General features: G+C 41.3%; 1 protein-coding gene across 1 annotated transcript in view; it reads right to left on the bottom strand.

Moving 5' to 3' along the window:
- The window catches only part of LOC110504767 (X-linked interleukin-1 receptor accessory protein-like 2), a 432,915-nt gene that overhangs the window by 53,894 nt on the left and 359,268 nt on the right, over nt 1-19,753 (bottom strand). The gene's annotated exons all lie outside the window — the stretch shown is intronic.

The following is a 19,753-nucleotide window of genomic DNA, read 5'->3' as shown; positions in this document are numbered from 1 at the left end:
GCCAGAGCTGAGGATGATGTTAAAGAGTTTAAGTATATGCAACTGGAATTTGTTGTCAATATATTTTATTTTATTTAGGATCCCATCAACACCACAAGCCTTTTTGGGTAGGAGAGTTTGTATTTTGTCCTGTAGTTCATTCAGTGTAATTGGAGAATCCAGTGGGTTCTGGTAGTCTTTAATTGAAGAGAAAAAAAGCAAAGAGCTTTTACCCTCCACACTACCTGTTACGTGCTTTGTTTTTGCTATGAGGAGGTGACTTCCCCTGGTATTGTCACATGGGAATGATGCCTCTGTCTGGCAATCTTTCCAGATGGACAAAGCCACTTCATTTTCAAATCAAATCCAAGTTTATTTATCACATGCGCCGAATACAACAGGTGTAGACCTTGCTTACTTACAGGCTCTAACCAATAGTGCAAAAAGATGTTAGGTGAACAATAGCTAAGTAAAGAAATAAAACAACAGTAAAAAGACAGGCTATATACAGTAGCGAGGCTATAAAAGTAGCGAGGCTACATACAGACACCGGTTAGTCAGGCTGATTGAGGTAGTATGTACATGTAGATATGGTTAAAGTGACTATGCATATATGATGAACAGAGAGTAGCAGTAGTGTAAAAGAGGGGTTGGCGGGTGGTGGTTGGCGGGACACAGTGCAGATAGCCCAGTTAGCCAATGTGCAGGAGCACTGGTTGGTTGGCCCAATTGAGGTAGTATGTACATGAACGTATAGTTAAAGTGACTATGCATATATGAAAAAACAGAGAGTAGCAGCAGCGTAAAAAGAGGGGTCCCCAGATCTCCAGATCTCCTGTACCTTCCGATGTGCTGATTAAATGCAAATACTTATGAAAGGACCCTTGGACTCCTCAACAACTTTACTTACAAAGACCATAAAGAATCCTGTCATCCTGTGTTCAAAATGGCCCTGTTTGGAATTGAGCCTCTCACTGCCATTAGAGGAAACATTACAGAGCTGTTTTAAAAGAGGAGAGTTAGAAAAAATCAAGCCAGTTAAAGAGGATGAATGGGACCCCAGCAGTGAACCCATCACTCAGTGGGTTCTGGTGATGGACCCCAGCAGTGAACCCATCACTCAGTGGGTTCTGGTGATGGACCCCAGCAGTGAACCCATCACTCAGTGGGTTCTGGTGATGGACCCCAGCAGTGAACCCATCACTCAGTGGGTTCTGGTGATGGACCCCAGCAGTGAACCCATTCCTCAGTGGGTTCTGGTGAAGGAAGCCAGCAGTGAACCCATCACTAAGTGGGTTCTGGTGATGGACCCCAGCAGTGAACCCATCACTCAGTGGGTTCTGGTGATGGACCCCAGCACTGAACCCATTCCTCAGTGGATTCTGGTGATGGAAGCCAGCAGTGAACCCATCACTCAGTGGGTTCTGGTGATGGACCCCAGCAGTGAACCCATCACTCAGTGGGTTCTGGTGATGGAAGCCAGCAGTGAACCCATCACTCAGTGGGTTCTGTTGATGGACGCCAGCAGTGAACCCATCACTCAGTGGGTTCTGGTGATGGACGCCAGCAGTGAACCCATTCCTCAGTGGGTTCTGGTGAAGGAAGCCAGCAGTGAACCCATCACTAAGTGGGTTCTGGTGATGGACCCCAGCAGTGAACCCATCACTCAGTGGGTTCTGGTGATGGACCCCAGCATTGAACCCATTCCTCAGTGGATTCTGGTGATGGAAGCCAGCAGTGAACCCATCACTCAGTGGGTTCTGGTGATGGACCCCAGCAGTGAACCCATCACTCAGTGGGTTCTGTTGATGGACGCCAGCAGTGAACCCATCACTCAGTGGGTTCTGGTGATGGACGCCAGCAGTGAACCCATCACTCAGTGCGATCTGATCACTGGCACTTACACACAAGTAGTGAGATGATTAGTTACTTATACCATTATTGAAATGACATTTATTTGCCTGAGGGGGAAACAACAGCCAGAGGAAAGAGCTATATCTGAGACCTAATCAAGGCTGCTAAATAGCTAATCAAATGGCTACACACAGGGCCGGCTTTAGCCTTCTGGGGCCCTGCGGGTAGTGACCCCCCTCTTGACGGCAGAGAGAAGAAAACAAAAGTACATTTCCTGCCACTCTACACATTTTGCCATGTGGAATAGAGAAAATCTTGCAGTTTTAAAGCAAGTTTTGCTATTGGACTAATATTTATTTTGTTGCAATTTTATAACAAATTTCATGCAATTCTACTCATTTTTTTCATGGGACAGAGCTAATTGTTTTGCAGTTTTACAATTTTCCTGCCATTCAATCCATTATGCCTTTTGGCGGAGATACTTTTTTGTAGTTTTAAAGCTAATTTCCTGTCATGACAGATGCAATGTTAATATGATTTGAGTGAGAATGACTAACAAAATCAATGGGGGGCCCCTGGAGCCCAGGCCCTGGGCAGACTTTCACACTCACCACATAGGTAGAGGTAAAGTGACTAGGCAACAGGATAGATAAACGGTTAATGATGTTTATTATCTATCCTGTTGCCTAGTCACTTTACCCCTACCTATATATACTGTACATAGCTACTCAATTACCTCATACTCCTGCACATAGACTTGGTACTGGTACTCCCTGTATATAGCCATGTTATTTTAACTTCTTATTGTTGTTCACGGTGTATTTATTCCTTATTTCACTATTTCTATTTTTTTAAATGATCTTTAACTGCATTGTTGGCAAAAGACCCGCAGTTTATTTATCATCAGTGTAGATTACACATTTATGCTACTTATTTGATGGTATGGATTGAGGTGTGGATAGATTGTGGATGTGGCAAAGTACTGTGAAGTACAATGTTGATTGAAGAATGACGCGCTGCTGCCAACCAATCACTGTCCTTGTGTCCTGTCAGGTGTGTGGGAAGAAATGTTCAACTGCAGCTTCCTAAAAATCGAACAGTCATACATCACATCCCGTAATGTTGATGGTATGGCAAAAAGTGTGCAATGAATGACTATATTTGCAATATTTTTCAACCTTTACCACCATAAAGCAGATATTTCAGATATTTGAACTATGAACGTGCAGTAGATCGATAAGATCACAATGGTTGCCTCTTCCTAATCACCTTGGTTAATATTTTGCCACCACATTAGCTAAATTGAGTCCTTGGGAGTGCCCTGTTAAAGCCTAATAATAAATTATCGGGGCTGGGCGTTGTGCCTGGAAAATGTTTGCAAATGGAGTGATTCTAGTCAAGGTTGATGATTTCAATAACTGTAACAGGGCGAGAACACGCCGGACAAATCCTCCAGGACCTAATCAATTATTGTAGAACATAACACACAATAATTACAGATACAAACTATTTTAACACTGGTTCATCTATTCTAGAACAATATCCACTACAAAATGAAAGCCTCTTTATACTGTACAGCTGCACTGATGACTGTCTGCCTCATAGAATTATACTGTATATTAGTCCTCTAGAATGGACATTAGGATCCTAACAACATGTCTAAAAGTCATCCATTTTGGTAAAGGAAAACTTTGATCAAATAACTCATCAAATATGATAAAATATTGTGTAAAACAATGAATTTGTGGATATATCTTCACACTATATTTATTAGCTAGCTCCATGTCTCATGCATGGGCCAATATGAGCACAGAACAGCATAAGCACAGCGGGTAACTAAGCAAACACAGCTTCACCAAAACATTATATTTAAAAAAAAACATTCCAGATTTTTAAAAAAGGTCTAATTCGCCCCTTAAGGTAGCCCTGACATACCAATATTCCAGTCGATAGTGTGTGTGTGTGAGAGCGAGAGAGAGGGGGGGGGGGGGCATTGTTAAATTCTCTTTTCTCCCTTTGCAATAATTATTTACATTTAATTATTGTTAAAATTGAACCGCTGTAACAACCAGTCCTTATTTTGCAGTGGGGAGTCACACACAGAGAAAGAGAGTAGGCTGGGAGGGTGAAGGTTCTGTTAACTTCACCCGCTGATGGCGCCAATTCCCACACGATGACCCATTAATACAATGTGTTGATGACTGCAATCTGCATAATCATTGCTATCAATATAATGATGAGATATTAACTTCCAATTTAATCTCTAGCCACATTACACGTTAAATGAGGACAGACCTTTTCATTGCTCGGTGCATACAGACAGCAGGTTCAGTGTTAAACATAATGTTCACTGTAATGTTTTCACTCTGCATACACACCATTCTTTTTCAGCTCTTATTAGGGTTCCTTGGAGAACTCTTGCCCGATAAAGGACCTTTTGAGTCCAGTGGGGGGGTTCTTAACGTGGCATCTGCAGTTCATTGGAATTCAAAAAGGTCCTTGAAATGTATGGAAACCTGCTGATCTGTCCCTTCTATAGCACAGAGCAACTTGACCAGTGTTGACTAGTGTTGATTTTGCAGTGTAACATTTCTAATCAAATCAAACTTTATTTGTCACATGCGCCAAATACAACAAGTGTAGACTTTACAGTGAAATGCTTACTTAAGAGTCCTTAACCAACAGTGCAGTTCAAGAAGAAGAACATATTTGCCAAGTAGACAAAAATAAAAAGTAATAATAAAAAGTAACACAATAAGAATAACAATAACGAGGCTATATACAGGGGGCACCGGCACCGAGTCAGTGTGCAGGGGTACGGGCTAGTTGAGGTAATCTGTACATGTAGGTGGGGGAGAAGTGTATACATAGGTAACAAACAAACAGCGAGTAGCAACAGTGTACAAAAGGGAGGGGGGTCAATGTAAACTGTCCGGTGCCGATTTTATGAATTGTTCAGCAGTCTTATGGCTTGGGGGTAGAAGCTGTTGAGGAGCCTTTTGGTCCTAGGTTTGGCACTCTGGTACCGCTTGCTGTGCGGTAGCAGAGTAAACCGTCTATAACTTCTAGTTTTGATTCAGGAGTTAAATTAACACTGTAAAGACTTAAGAACCTTAAATGGTTCCCTTATGGCATTCCTCTGAAAAACCTTATTTGGTTCCAACTGGAACCTTTATTTTGAAGGCTACTGTAATGTAGAACAGCTGCTGATCAGTTATATTACAGTGCCTTGCGGAAGTATTCGGCCCCCTTGAACTTTGCAACCTTTTGCCACATTTCAGGCTTCAAACATAAAGACATAAAACTGTATTTTTTTTGTGAAGAATCAACAACAAGTGGGACACAAGCATGAAGTGGAACGACATTTATTGGATATTTCAAACTTTTTTAACAAATCAAAAACTGAAAAATTGGGCATGCAAAATTATTCAGCCCCCTTAAGTTAATACTTTGTAGCGCCACCTTTTGCTGCGATTACAGCTGTAAGTCGCTTGGGGTATGTCCCTATCAGTTTTGCACATCGAGAGACTGACATTTTTTCCCATTCCTCCTTGCAAAACAGCTCGAGCTCAGTGAGGTTGGATGGAGAGCATTTGTGAACAGCAGTTTTCAGTTCTTTCCACAGATTCTCGATTGGATTCAGGTCTGGACTTTGACTTGGCCATTCTAACACCTGGATATGTTTATTTTTGAACCATTCCATTGTAGATTTTGCTTTATGTTTTGGATCATTGTCTTGTTGGAAGACAAATCTCCGTCCCAGTCTCAGGTCTTTTGCAGACTCCATCAAGTTTTCTTCCAGAATGGTCCTGTATTTGGCTCCATCCATCTTCCCATCAATTTTAACCATCTTCCCTGTCCCTGCTGAAGAAAAGCAGTCCCAAACCATGATGCTGCCACCACCATGTTTGACAGTGGGCATGGTGTGTTCAGGGTGATGAGCTGTGTTGCTTTTACGCCAAACATAACGTTTTGCATTGTTGCCAAAAAGTTCAATTTTGGTTTCATCTGACCAGAGCACCTTCTTCCACGTTTGGTGTGTCTCCCAGGTGGCTTGTGGCAAACTTTAAACAACACTTTTTATAGATATCTTTAAGAAATGGCTTTCTTCTTGCCACTCTTCCATAAAGGCCAGATTTGTGCAATATATGACTGATTGTTGTCCTATGGACAGAGTCTCCCACCTCAGCTGTAGATCTCTGCAGTTCATCCAGAGTGATCATGGGCCTCTTGGCTGCATCTCTGATCAGTCTTCTCCTTGTATGAACTGAAAGTTTAGAGGGACGGCCAGGTCTTGGTAGATTTGCAGTGGTCTGATACTCCTTCCATTTCAATATTATCGCTTGCACAGTGCTCCTTGGGATGTTTAAAGCTTGGGAAATCTTTTTCTATCCAAATCCGGCTTTAAACTTCTTCACAACAGTATCTCGGACCTGCCTGGTGTGTTCCTTGTTCTTCATGATGCTCTCTGCGCTTTTAAAGGACCTCTGAGACTATCACAGTGCAGGTGCATTTATACGGAGACTTGATTACACACAGGTGGATTGTATTTATCATCATTAGTCATTTAGGTCAACATTGGATCATTCAGAGATCCTCACTGAACTTCTGGAGAGAGTTTGCTGCACTGAAAGTAAAGGGGCTGAATAATTTTGCACGCCCAATTTTTCAGTTTTTGTTTGTTAAAAAAGTTTGAAATATCCAATAAATGTCATTCCACTTCATGATTGTGTCCCACTTGTTGTTGATTCTTCACAAAAAAATACAGTTTTATATCTTTATGTTTGAAGCCTGAAATGTGGCAAAAGGTCGCAAAGTTCAAGGGGGCCGAATACTTTCGCAAGGCACTGTATGTCTTTGGTATATGAGTAGTATTTTCATGGAGGGGTACTAGGGATAGCTTTACTGAACATTCTACCTCCATTTTTAGTATATAGACAGGAAAAATGTCTGCCATATAGAGAGCCACTGGAGAGAAAAGAATGATTTGTGTGAATATACCCACCATACTGTACATGCTCCCAGGTACACTGTAATCTGATTTACAGGATGCCATTCCCAGACATTTTCGTGACAACAACCTCACAATACTGTACATGCAATTCAATGCCTGGATACCTTTTTCCCCATTAGACCCCAACAGTTTAACTTTGGCTATACGGTGGGGATTGAATTGTGGTTCAGAAAATGAAGGGCACCACTGCGATTGGCTCTGAATGGGTGCTGGTGGGTGTACTGTACAGTAAGAGGAGGAGCAGTGGGGGGAGTATTGGTATCATAGCAACGTAGGGGGTGAAACTAGCTCCTCCTGTAATCTATCAGCCCAGGTAAGGCAGTGTCATGTCAGGGATGACCTTGGCTGCGTTTGACAGTGGTGATGTGGGGATGTGGCCGAGTCAACAGTTCTAATTGGCCTGGATCTATCAGAACGGCATGGTAAGCAGCTCTACCTCTCCTCCTCCTCTCCTTGCCGCCGCCGGCTGACTGTCTGTCACTACCTTTACAATCCCAGCTCCTTTACCCTCGGCCGTCTCTGCAAACTAATCATCTTTAATTAGCTGTGATTAGAATAGAGGGCCACTTGGCCTGGATAGAGTTATGGAGGAGAAGAGCTATGTTAGGATATCAAGTGGGCCACTTGTGTTAGTAATGGCCCATCTGGTCAAAAGTAGTGAACTATAAACGGGAATAGGATGCCATTTGGGATGCAAGCCAGTGTGTTTTGGGTGACGTCCATATTGAGTTGATGATCAACCTTTGTCTGTCTGTATCAATACAGAGAACCTGTGTGTCTCTGTTTGCATGGCTGCTTCCACCTATCTCTAACCGTACCTTAATGAAGGCTGCTATCTCTAATTGTACCTTAACTGCTATCTCTAACTGTACCTTAATGACGGCTGCTATCTCTAACTGTACCTTAACTGCTATCTATAACTGTACCTTAATGACGGCTGCTATCTCTAACTGTACCTTAACTTCTATCTATAACTGTACCTTAATGAAGGCTGCTATCTCTAACTGTACCTTAACTGCTATCTATAACTGTACCTTAATGAAGGCTGCTATTTCAATCTGTACCTTAATAAAGCCTGCTATCTCTAACTGCACCTAAATGAAGACTGCGATCTCTAACTATATCTAAATGACGGCTGCTATCTATATCTGTACCTTAATGAAGGCTGCTATCTCCAACTGTACCTGAACTGCTATCTATAACTGTACCGTAATGAAGGCTGCTATCTCTAACTGTACCTAAATTAAGGCTGCTATCTATAACTGTACCGTAATGAAGGCTGCTATCTCTAACTGTACCTTAAAAAAGGCTGCTATCTCTAACTGTACCTAAATGAAGGCTGCTATCCATAACTGTACCTTACTGAAGGCTGCTATCTAGAACTGTACCTTAATGAAGGCTGCTATCTCTAACTGTACCTAAATTAAGGCTGCTATCTATAACTGTACCTTAATGAAGGCTGCTATCTCTAACTGTACCTAAATGAAGGCTGCTATCTATAAATGTACCTTACTGAAGGCTGCTATCTATAACTGTACCTTAATGAAGGCTGCTATCTCTAACTGTACCTTCATGAAGGCTGCTATATATAACTGTACCGTAATGAAGGCTGCTATCTCTAACTGTACCTAAATTAAGGCTGCTATCTATAACTGTACCTTAATGAAGGCTGCTATCTCTAACTGTACCTAAATGAAGGCTGCTATCTATAACTGTACCTCAATGAAGGCTGCTATCTCTAACGGTACCTCAATGAAGGCTGCTATCTATAACTGTACCTCAATGAAGGCTGCTATCTATAACTGTACCTTAATTAAGGCTGCTATCTATAACTGTACCTTAATGAAGGCTGCTATCTCTAACTGTACCTTCATCAAGGCTGCTATCTCTAACTGTACCGTAATGAAGGCTGTTATATCTAACTGTACCGTAATGAAGGCTGTTATATCTAACTGTACCTTAATGAAGGCTGCTATCTCTAACTGTACCTTCATGAAGGCTGCTATCTCTAACTGTACCGTAATGAAGACTGTTATATCTAACTGTACCTTAATGAAGGCTGCTATCTCTAACTGTACCGCAATGAAGGCTGTTATATCTAACTGTACCTTCATGAAGGCTGCTATCTCTAACTGTACCTTAATGAAGGCTGCTATCTCTAACTGTACCACAATGAAGGCTGTTATATCTAACTGTACCGTAATGAAGGCTGCTATCTCTAACTGTACTTTAATGGAGGCTGATATCTATAACTGTACCGTAATGAAGGCTGCTATCTCTAACTGTATTTTAATGGAGGCTGCTTCTACCTATCTATAAATGAACCTTAATGAAGGCTGTTATATCTAACTGTACCGTAATGAAGGCTGTTATATCTAACTGTACCTTAATGAAAGCTGCTATCTCTAACTGTACCGTAATGAAAGCTGTTATATGTAACTGTACCTTAATGGAGGCTGCTTCCACCTATCTCTAACTGTACCTTAATGGAGGCTGCTATCTCTAATTGTACCTTAATGGAGGCTGCTATCTCTAACTGTACCTTAATGGAGGCTGCTATCTCTAACTGTACCTTAATGGAGGCTGCTATATCTAACTGTACTTTAATGAAGGCTGCTATCTCTAACTGTACCTTAATGGAGGCTGTTATATCTAACTGTACTTTAATGGAGGCTGTTATATCTAACTGTATTTTAATGGAGGCTGCTATCTCTAACTGTACCTTAATGGAGGCTGCTATCTCCAACTGTACCTTAATGGAGGCTGCTATCTCTAACTGTACCTTAATGGAGGCTGTTATATCTAACTGTACCTTAATGGAGGCTGCTATCTATAACTGTACCTTAATGAAGGCTGCTATCTATAACTGTACCGTAATGAAGGCTGCTATCTCTAACTGTACCGTGATGAAGGCTGCAATCTCTAACTGTACTTTAATGGAGGCTGCTATCTATAACTGTACCGTAATGAAGGCTGCTATCTCTAACTGTACTTTAATGGAGGCTGCTATCTATAACTGTACCTTAATGAAGGCTGTTATATCTAACTGTACCGTAATGAAGGCTGTTATATCTAACTGTATTTTAATGGAGGCTGCTTCTACCTATCTATAACTGTACCTTAATGAAGGCTGTTATATCTAACTGTATTTTAATGGAGGCTGTTATATCTAACTGTATTTTAATGGAGACTGCTTCTACCTATCTATAACTGTACCTTAATGAAGGCTGTTATATCTAACTGTACCATAATGAAGGCTGTTATATCTAACTGTACCTTAATGAAAGCTGCTATCTCTAACTGTACTTTAATGAAGGCTGCTATCTCTAACTGTAACTTAATGAAAGCTGCTATCTCTAACTGTACCGTAATGAAAGCTGTTATATGTAACTGTACCTTAATGGAGGCTGCTATCTCTAACTGTACTTTAATGGAGGCTGCTTCCACCTATCTCTAACTGTACCTTAATGGAGGCTGCTATCTCTAACTGTACCTTAATGGAGGCTGCTATATCTAACTGTACTTTAATTATTAATGAAGGCTGCTATCTCTAACTGTACCTTAATGGAGGCTGATATCTCTAACTGTACCTTAATGAAGGCTGCTATCTCTAACTGTACCTAAATAATAGAGGTGGAGGATACATAATGTAACAGTAATGAGCTGATGGAAGGAACATCAAATGACCTCATCCTTTCAAATGAAAATGGAACTCAGGCAGCACCGCCATCCAGAGAGAGAGAGAGAGAGAGAGGTTATGTCCCAAATAGCACCCCATTCCCCTATGTAGTGCACTATTGGCAAGGGCCCATTGGGCTCTGGTCAAAAGTAGTGCATTATATAGGGAACAGGGTGCCAGTTGGGGTGCTATCAGAGTTCCCTTTACCTGACAGTACCACTGTAATCTCTTAATTTATTTTCTAAGAAGCCCTGTGCTTATCAGAGCAGTTAGCTGAAAGTAATACATCATGGAATTGCTGGCATTCAGAAACCCTATTCAGAGACATTTCTAAATAAACAGGCATATGGGGGATAGTAGTCCATTGGGGAGGAGAGCAAACTTTATTAGTCAGAGGGCTCAGGGCTGGGTGTACTGCTGGCATGTGGTGGGCATGGCCGGGGAGAAGGGGCACGACGGGTGAACCACTCGGCCTTCCTAGCCCTGAGCCCTCAGATGGCCATGAGGAACCTGAGTGACTGAGTTAGTTCAGTCACAGGAGCCATGGCCATGCAGACAGACAGACAGGTGACTAAAAACAGCTGAGATCAGTGGCTCCCTGTATGGCTGCATAACACATTAACAGAAACACAGTAACAGAATGGACTTTGGTACAAATATACACTAGGAGGTATATTTAACTATAGGAGAATGCACGTAGAGTTGTTCATTAAAGCTGCGGTAGCTCTTTTTCCAGATGAAAGGGGTGAGTAAGATAACTCATATTGACTTTGACATAGTAATCCAAAATGTTGTTTTGGTCTCTCTCTTAACAGGCAGAACGCTGTGCTTCTGCTCACTTAAGGCTATTGATTAGCTGATAACACCCAAAGACAAACATGAAAGCAGCCAGCAGCAAAATGCACTGCTCAGAGCAATAGACTCATCCCAGCAGTATCACCCTCCCATCCACACGCTATGCTATCACAATCAGTTCTGCAGGATTTGGCTGAAATCAACATCTGCCTCGGTCGGAATCTGACTCCTCATCCTCCCCACAGAGTCTACTAGAGAATAACTCACCCAGCTCTCACCCAGCTCTCACCGAGCTCACCCAGCTCTCACCCATACTAGACGAGACAGTCCCACAGACAGACAACGGGGTAATTTTTACCACTAACAAGCCTCATTAGCATAATTGTTCTGACACAGAGGAGGAAATTAAAAGGGAAAATCCTCTCAGGCATTTGGAGATGTTTGTTCATACAATCGGTTGATAAACACTTTGAAAAACAAAAATCCTGGAAAATGAATATTAGTTGAGGTTGCAGGACGAAACATCACATCTAAGGAATAGGATATCGTTTAACGAACGAGATGAATCATCCTAGTCATGTAAAACATAAAATCATGAGAAATAAACATTGGTTTAAGATTAATATGTGGATATGTTACTACAGAGAGTTTCTGCAGAAGTAAAATGATTTTGCCCAAAAAACAATTAATCACAGCATTACTTGGCCCAGATTTTCATAGCTCATAAAATCAGACAGACAGACAGACAGACAGACAGACAGACAGACAGACAGACAGACAGACAGACAGACAGACAGACAGACAGACAGACAGACAGACAGACAGAGAGAGAGAATAGTTATAGTAGGTAGCAGTAGAGCTATTACAGGTAGAAATGCTACTGGTGGTAATGGAGCAGTAGAGATATTACAGGTAGAAATGCTACTGGTGGTAATGGAGCAGTAGAGATATTACAGGTACAAATGCTACTGGTGGTAATGGAGCAGTAGAGATATTACAGGTACAAATACTACTGGTGGTAATGGAGCAGTAGAGATATTACAGGTACAAATGCTACTGGTGGTAATGGAGCAGTAGAGATATTACAGGTAGAAATGCTACTGGTGGTAATGGAGCAGTAGAAATGCTACTGGTGGTAATGATAGTAGTAGGGATTACCAAAGGTAATGGTAGTAGTAGGGATAGTTGTAGTATTAGTGTTAATAATAGTGGTGGTACCATTCATTTTAGTGGTAATAATAGTAGCTTGTTATATTATTGTCCCTATTATTTATTATATTTTTTATAACTATTCACTGTTATCATTCTATTGTTGTTATTTCTGTTCTTATTTCTAGTGTTGTGGATTAGGGTCAACCAAGGCTGAGATGGCATTGATTTGAATGAGCATTGCTCAGAAAGGCACATATCTAATTTAACACACTACACAAACAGAGAGAGGCTTTTGCCTTTGACAAAATGTGACAACAGGAGCGGGATATTCGAGCACTCTATAGATGTTTTCATACATATTTTCATGTACTTGGTTAGTGTTTTTGTGGAGAAGCTCTCTCCCCACAGTCTGACCGTGGCGTATGCGCAGAGCTAGAGAGCGGTGCAGTAAACAGCCTGCTAGGCAGCCAGGAAGCAAACATCTGAGATGCGCAGGCACCATCTGCACAGGCGGCTGCAGCTGTGCTTGCTGCCTGCTGTGGCGCTCAGGACATTACCCTCAGCTGCACCAACAATTTAATCAAAGATTACTAAAGAAGTGACACCATGGAAATTAAGAGAATCTTCAGAGGTTTCACATGCCTAAGGTGTGGTACCACAACCTCAAAAACACTCAAAACTATTTTAGGATAGAATAGATCATCAACAGAGTTACAATATCATCTCTGGAAATGGATAAACTCAATATCCGGTATAACAGGAAATTAAGCTGCCATGGCTTGGAGCAATTCCTCATATCTGTTAAACTAAACTAGGATGGGGGGGGTGTTGACATTTGGAAAACTTCCAGCGTTCCAGTATGCGGTCTATAGAAAGACCGGCACCATCTCTGTATTGAGGCCAATCTTGACAGACATCTAATTAACAAGTACTTGATGGGTAACTTAAAATGTATGGGGTCCATGAACCGTCGTTAAAAAAAGATTAAATTAGATTCAACCTTATCTCCAATTTGCGCACAGGTTAATTACCTTCCCAGCCTTTTGGGCTATTTCAACAGTACGACTACTCAGATGAACAAAATGAAGATTCATTACCATGGTTTATATCTTGGTATAGAGCGGGCCACTTTTAATTCTGGCATGTCACTGTAGTATCATAATTACAAGGTAGAGAGGAGACCAGGGCATAAACTCAGAATACCTATAGGGGTGCAACGGATGGAGGGCAAGTGATTTTATTGGCTAACAGTAGTTGATTGACAGCGCTCATCAGGTCTGACCACTGCATGGTTCTAGTAGCTTCGGTCTTCTATTACAGACTGGTATATCCAGTCTGAGGGTTTTAGAAGCTTCTGTCCTCCATTATTGATTGGTATATCCAGTCTTTGAGGGTTTTAGAAGCTTCTGTCCTCCATTATTGACTAGTATATCCAGTCTATGAGGGTTCTAGAAGCTTCTGTCCTCCATTACTGACTGGTATATCCAGTCTGAGGGTTTTAGAAGCTTCTGTCCTCCATTACTGACTGGTATGTCCCATCTATGAGGGTTCTAGAAGCTTCTGTCCTCCATTACTGACTGGTATATCCAGTCTATGAGTGCAAGGTAAAAGTGGTGCAAAAAAACGGGTCAACAAACTTAACCTTAGGGCAAATCCCCTTCGATTAGAGGTGTGAAAATATGGAGGGATGGTCAGACTGCACTTATGGGATACAACAAGTAAGTAGTGAGAAACTCCTCGACCTCAGGTTGACTCCACAGAGACTACTGCATGGAAATGTGTGTCTGAATTAAAGGTCTGACAGTGGAAGAGAAAGGAGAGAGAGGGCACCGTATGCAGCCCTGTAGAAATGAACCTTGTAAATATCCTAACTCCAAAGAGGGGCAGATGTAGCAAATAATTCCCTGTAGCAATCTGGAATTAAGACTCCGTAACTATTCTGTGTTGTCTGAAGTTCATAGGTGACATTCTGAACGTGTTGAGTCAAGGACTTAGTTCAAAGACTAAAGAGTTAGTTCAAAGACTCTGAATACATAATCTTTATTTTCACATTGGGGTTCCTGAGTGGCGCAGTGGTCGAAGACACTGCATCTCAATGCAAAAGGCGTCACTGCACCCATAGGGCGGTGCACATTTGGCCCAGCGTCGTCCGGGTTTGGCCGTCATTGTAAATAAGAAATAGTTCTTAACTGACTTGCCTAGTTAAATAAAAGTTAATTACATTTTTTTTTTTAAATCACACCATGAGCCTCCTAAGGGTCTGACAGGGATTTCAATTTAATAAAAATCTAATTTCACTCAGTATCCTTTGGTTTTGGAAGAGATTTTTGCGGCATTCGTTTTCAAAAACTTATGGCCCCTGCCTAAGCTAACAATTCTAAATCAATGTTGCATAAACTGTGACGTTATACTGGTGTTCCATACCAATATATTACTGTTGTCAGATTAAATAATAATCCATCATGTCTGATGGGAATAGAAAAGGACACAAACCCTTAACTAAAATAATTAGTATATCATACACTCAAACTACATTTATAGGTCAGAAGTTCATTCAAGGGGTTTATGCCACAAATGATTAATTGTTCATGTCAGACATGATATATGGAAAAAACATTTGTGGTTACAATACTTTACCGTAGACTGCTCCATCAAGGCCATATCTGTCCAAACAGAACAAACATGACCATTTCCTCTAAAGTAGACAGTCACTCCTGAACACCAAAGCTCTTAAAGCGCAAAGACAACCAAACCAAACACTGACAACCCTGGAGGTCATACATGACGCTAGCTGTGCATAACTGATTAGTTGGTGACTTGGCGTAGTCTTAGTGAGATGTAAAAGTATTGTCAAAGATTCAATGTCCAAAAATACACCACTGACTGATAGTGATTCATTCAAACCTATAGGTAAAATATGGGTTAGTTACAACAGTACTAGTTCAAAAAAGTTGTTTTTTTACCACACACTGTAAACGTCTGTATGATATTTCTGATCTTCAGTATGTTGCCTGTGGGTACTGTACGTGTCATGCTGTCTCCTCAGAGCTCACAGAAAGGTCATTAACATGAGGCCTTAAGCAGTGTGCTGAATCTCACTTCACACGGATAGCTGGATAAGCCGGCCAGACTCCACATTAACATGTGTATTGGTCCAGCCTTACTACATACCCATATATAATTTTACCTTATTGTCAGAGAACACCAAATGAGTCTGAATAAACGGTAAAAAGGGTATTTTACGAGTTTAGTGCCACATCTGAGTTTAGTGCCACATCCTACAAATGCAAGGAAAAGGGTATCATGTAACTTCAATAAGGGGTTTATTTATGACACGGCTAGGCACAAAGAGCCTCTTCTGCAGCTTTCAACACTAAAAACGGACTGCATTTGCATTTTAAAAGAACACCTGTGATAGGCATAAATGTGTTCTGAAACAAACCATGCAAATAGCTTGACATTTTCACTTAGCTTGTCGTCCTTTCAAAGGGAGCTGTTGGAGCGGCACAATCGACTGCTGTACTGCACTGGCCTGTCAGGTGGATGGGTCACCTGCTCCACCCTGCACTGTGCCGTGATGTAGCTAACCCAGCTCCCCATACCGCTGTGTGTGTTAATACAGAGTGGCTGCCTGTATCTGGTGCTCACGCAGCCACAGGGTTACCTTTGACCCCAGGACCAGCCCATGTCCAGTACCCATTCCCTGGGCACCATGCCATTTATCTAATACCCACCCACTCTGGAATAGTGCACAAAAAGTTGATTGCTCTCGCCCAGGGTGACAGACAGGTCATTTAATTCCATTATATTTCCTGTGTTCTTTTCAGTCAAAGGATATAGAAAGATTTGGGAGAGATTTACTTGCAGCTGAGAGACCTGGGGAAGGGTGAGTGATCCTGGTGATGAGCTTGACTAGCCATTAAGGCCTCCTGCAACGCAAACTGACTGATAGAGAAGTTGTGTGTGCGTGTGTGTGTGTGTGTGTGTGTGTGTGTGTGTGTGTGTGTGTGGTGTGTGTGTGTGTGTGTGTGTGTGTGTGTGTGTGTGTGTGTGGTGGGTTGAAGGGGATAAACTGATGTGGGAGGAGGGTCCGATTCAAACATCTGTCAAATAGGTTGATGGTTCTAACCCCCATTAAAAGCATTACACTGAAGGATAAATGTAAATAAACAAATGCTAACCATATTCATAAACAACATAGTAACACATCATGCAAGACGTAACAAGGTAGAGACAGTGGAACTAAATCTGAAGATAGTACTTTACACACTGTATCATAGCAATTAAAGACAGCTGGGAACTTCAACATATCTGGCCACAGAGGTGATTTTCATGAGTTAATTTCCCACATGTCAATGACTGTGATAGAAGAGCTAGCTATTTCCCATCCATACACACTGCCTCCTCCGCACTCTAGATGAGTGGCTGTATACTTAGCAGGCAGCGCACGCAACATGAAAGGACTTGGAAGGTTGGGCTTCTTTACGCATCCCTCATAGAGCTCTCATGGCTGCTCTCTGTGCTGCAGAGGAGAAAAGCCCCTGTCACGGCATCACAAGTCATTAAAACACTAATTAGCTGCCTTTCTTCTTCTATTACTGGCCATCCGACTGGTGCATCTGTAAACAGCAGACACAGAGAGAGCCTGGCGATGTGCTCTAGCAACCAGGAGAAAAACATACATATACGATACTGAATAATGATGTTTTTCAGATGGTAACAGGGTAATTAGTCTTTATCAAGGCTTTGAAGACAGTGGCTTAATTATGGACGAAAGAGAACGTACAGTAGGTCTGACTGACACGACAAATGAGGTTCATTACAATGCTAGGTTGAGGTTCACACTCTTTATATGACAGAGAGATAACACATTTTAATTGAATTGCTGAAAGTCATTATGGACTATGGTCATGGCCAGTAACCTATGTGCTCTATCCTTTTGTATTTGAATTTATTATGGATCCCCATTAGCTGTTACCAAAGCTGCAGCTACTCTTCCTGGAGTCCAGCAAAATTACGTTTATAAAACTTTAAAAACATACAATACATTCACAGATTCCATAACACACGGTGTGCCCTCAGGCCCCTACTCCACAACAAACACATATCTACAGTACTAAATCCATGTGTATGCATAGTGCGTATGTTATCGTGTGTGTGTGAGTGTGTATGCATGTGTCTGTGCCAATGTTTTTGTTGCTTCACAGTCCCCGCTGTTCCATAAGGTGTTTTATTTATTTATTTATTTTTATATAATTTTACTGCTTGCATCAGTTACTTGATGTGGAATAGAGTTCAATGTAGTCATGGCTCTATGTAGTACTGTGTGCCTCCCATAGTCTGTTCTGGACTTGGGAACTGTGAAGAGACCTCTTGTGGCATGTCTTGTCGGGTACCCCATGGGTATCCAAGCTGTGTGCAAGTAGTTTCGACAAACAGCTCAGTGCATTCAACATGTCAATACCTCTCATAAATAAAAGTAGTGATGAAGTCAATCTCCCCTCCACTTTCAGCCAGGAGAGATTGACATGCATATTATTAATATTAGCTCTCTGTGTACATCCAAGGGCCAGCCGTGGTGCCCTGTTCTGAGCCAAGTCCTTTTTTGTGGCACTCGACCACACAACTGAACAGTAGTCAAGGTGTGACAAAACTAGGGCCTGTAGGACCTGCCTTGTTGATAGTGTTATTAAGAAGGCACAGACTCGCTTTATTATAGACAGATGTCTCCCCATCTTAGCTACTACTGCATCAATATGTTTTGACCATGACAGTTTACAATCTAGGGTTACTCCAAGCAGTTTAGTCATCACAACTTGCTCAATTTCCACAAGATTTATTACAAGATTTAGTTGACATTTAGGGTTTAGTGAGTGTTTTGTTCCAAATACAATGCTTTTAGTTTTAGAAATATTTAGGGCTAACCTATTCCTTGCCACCCACTCTAAAACAAACAGCAGCTCTTTGTTGAGTGTTGCAGTCACTGCAGTCACTGTAGTAGCTGACTGGTAGTGTTGAATCATCCACATACATATACACTCTGGCTTTACCCAAAGTCAGTGGCATGTCGTGAGTAAACATTTTTTAAATGCAAGGGGCCTAAACAGCTACCCTGGGGAATTCCTGATTCTAACTGGATTATATTTGAGAGGCTTCCATTAAAGAACACCCTCTGTGTTCTATTAGACAAGTAACTCTTTATCCACATTATAGCAGGGGGTGTAAAGCCATAACACATACGTTTTTCCAGCAGCAGACTATGATCGATTATGTCAAAAGCTGCACAGAAGTCTAATAAGGCAGCCCCCGCAATAATATTATCATACATTTCTCTCAGCCAATCATCAGTCATTTGTGTAAGTGCTGTGCTTGTTGAGTGTCCTTCCCTATAAGCATGCTGAAACTATGTTGTCAATTTGTTTACCGTGAAATAGCATTGTATCTGGTCAAACACAAGTTTTCCAGAAGTTTACTAAGGGTTGGTAACAGGCTGATTGTTTGGCTATTTGAGCCAGTAAAGGGGGCTTAACTATTCTTGGGTAGCGGAATGACTTTAGGTTCCCTCCAGGCCTGAGTGCACACGCTCTCTATTAGGCTTAAATTGAAGATGTGACAAATAGGAGTGGCAATATCGTCTGCTATTATGCTCAGTAATTTTCCACCCAGATTGTCAGACCCAAGTGGCTTGTCATTGTTGATAGACAACAATAATTTTTTCACCTCTTCCACACTGACATTGCGGAAATCAAAAATACAATTCTTGTCTTTCATAATTTGGTCCGATATACTTGGATGTGTAGTGTCAGTGTTTGTTGCTGGCATGTCATCCACAAGTTTACTTATCTTGCCAATGAAAATGTCATTAAAATAGTTTGCAATATCAGTGGGCTTTGTGATTAATATATTTTTTTATACAGTATATATATATATATATATATATATATATATATATATTTCACCTTTATTTAACCAGGTAGGCTAGTTGAGAACAAGTTAAAGCAAAGCAGTGCGACACAAACAACAACACAGAGTTACACATGGAATAAACAAACGTACGGTCAATAACACAATAGAAAAAAAGGATAGTCTATATACAGTGTGTGCAAATAGGGTGAGGAGGTAAGACAATAAATAGGCCATAATAGTGAAGTAATTACAATTTAGCAAAGTAACACTGGAGTGATAGATGAGCAGATGATGATGTGCAAGTGGATATACTAGTGTGCAAAAGAGCAGAAAAGTAAATAAAAACAATATGGGGATGAGGTAGGTAGATTGGG

This window comes from Oncorhynchus mykiss, chromosome 31 (assembly GCF_013265735.2).
Source record: "Oncorhynchus mykiss isolate Arlee chromosome 31, USDA_OmykA_1.1, whole genome shotgun sequence".
Classification (NCBI taxonomy): Eukaryota; Metazoa; Chordata; class Actinopteri; order Salmoniformes; family Salmonidae; genus Oncorhynchus; species Oncorhynchus mykiss.
Note: the sequence above shows the minus strand (reverse complement) of the source record. Positions and strands in the feature narration are given on the sequence as shown.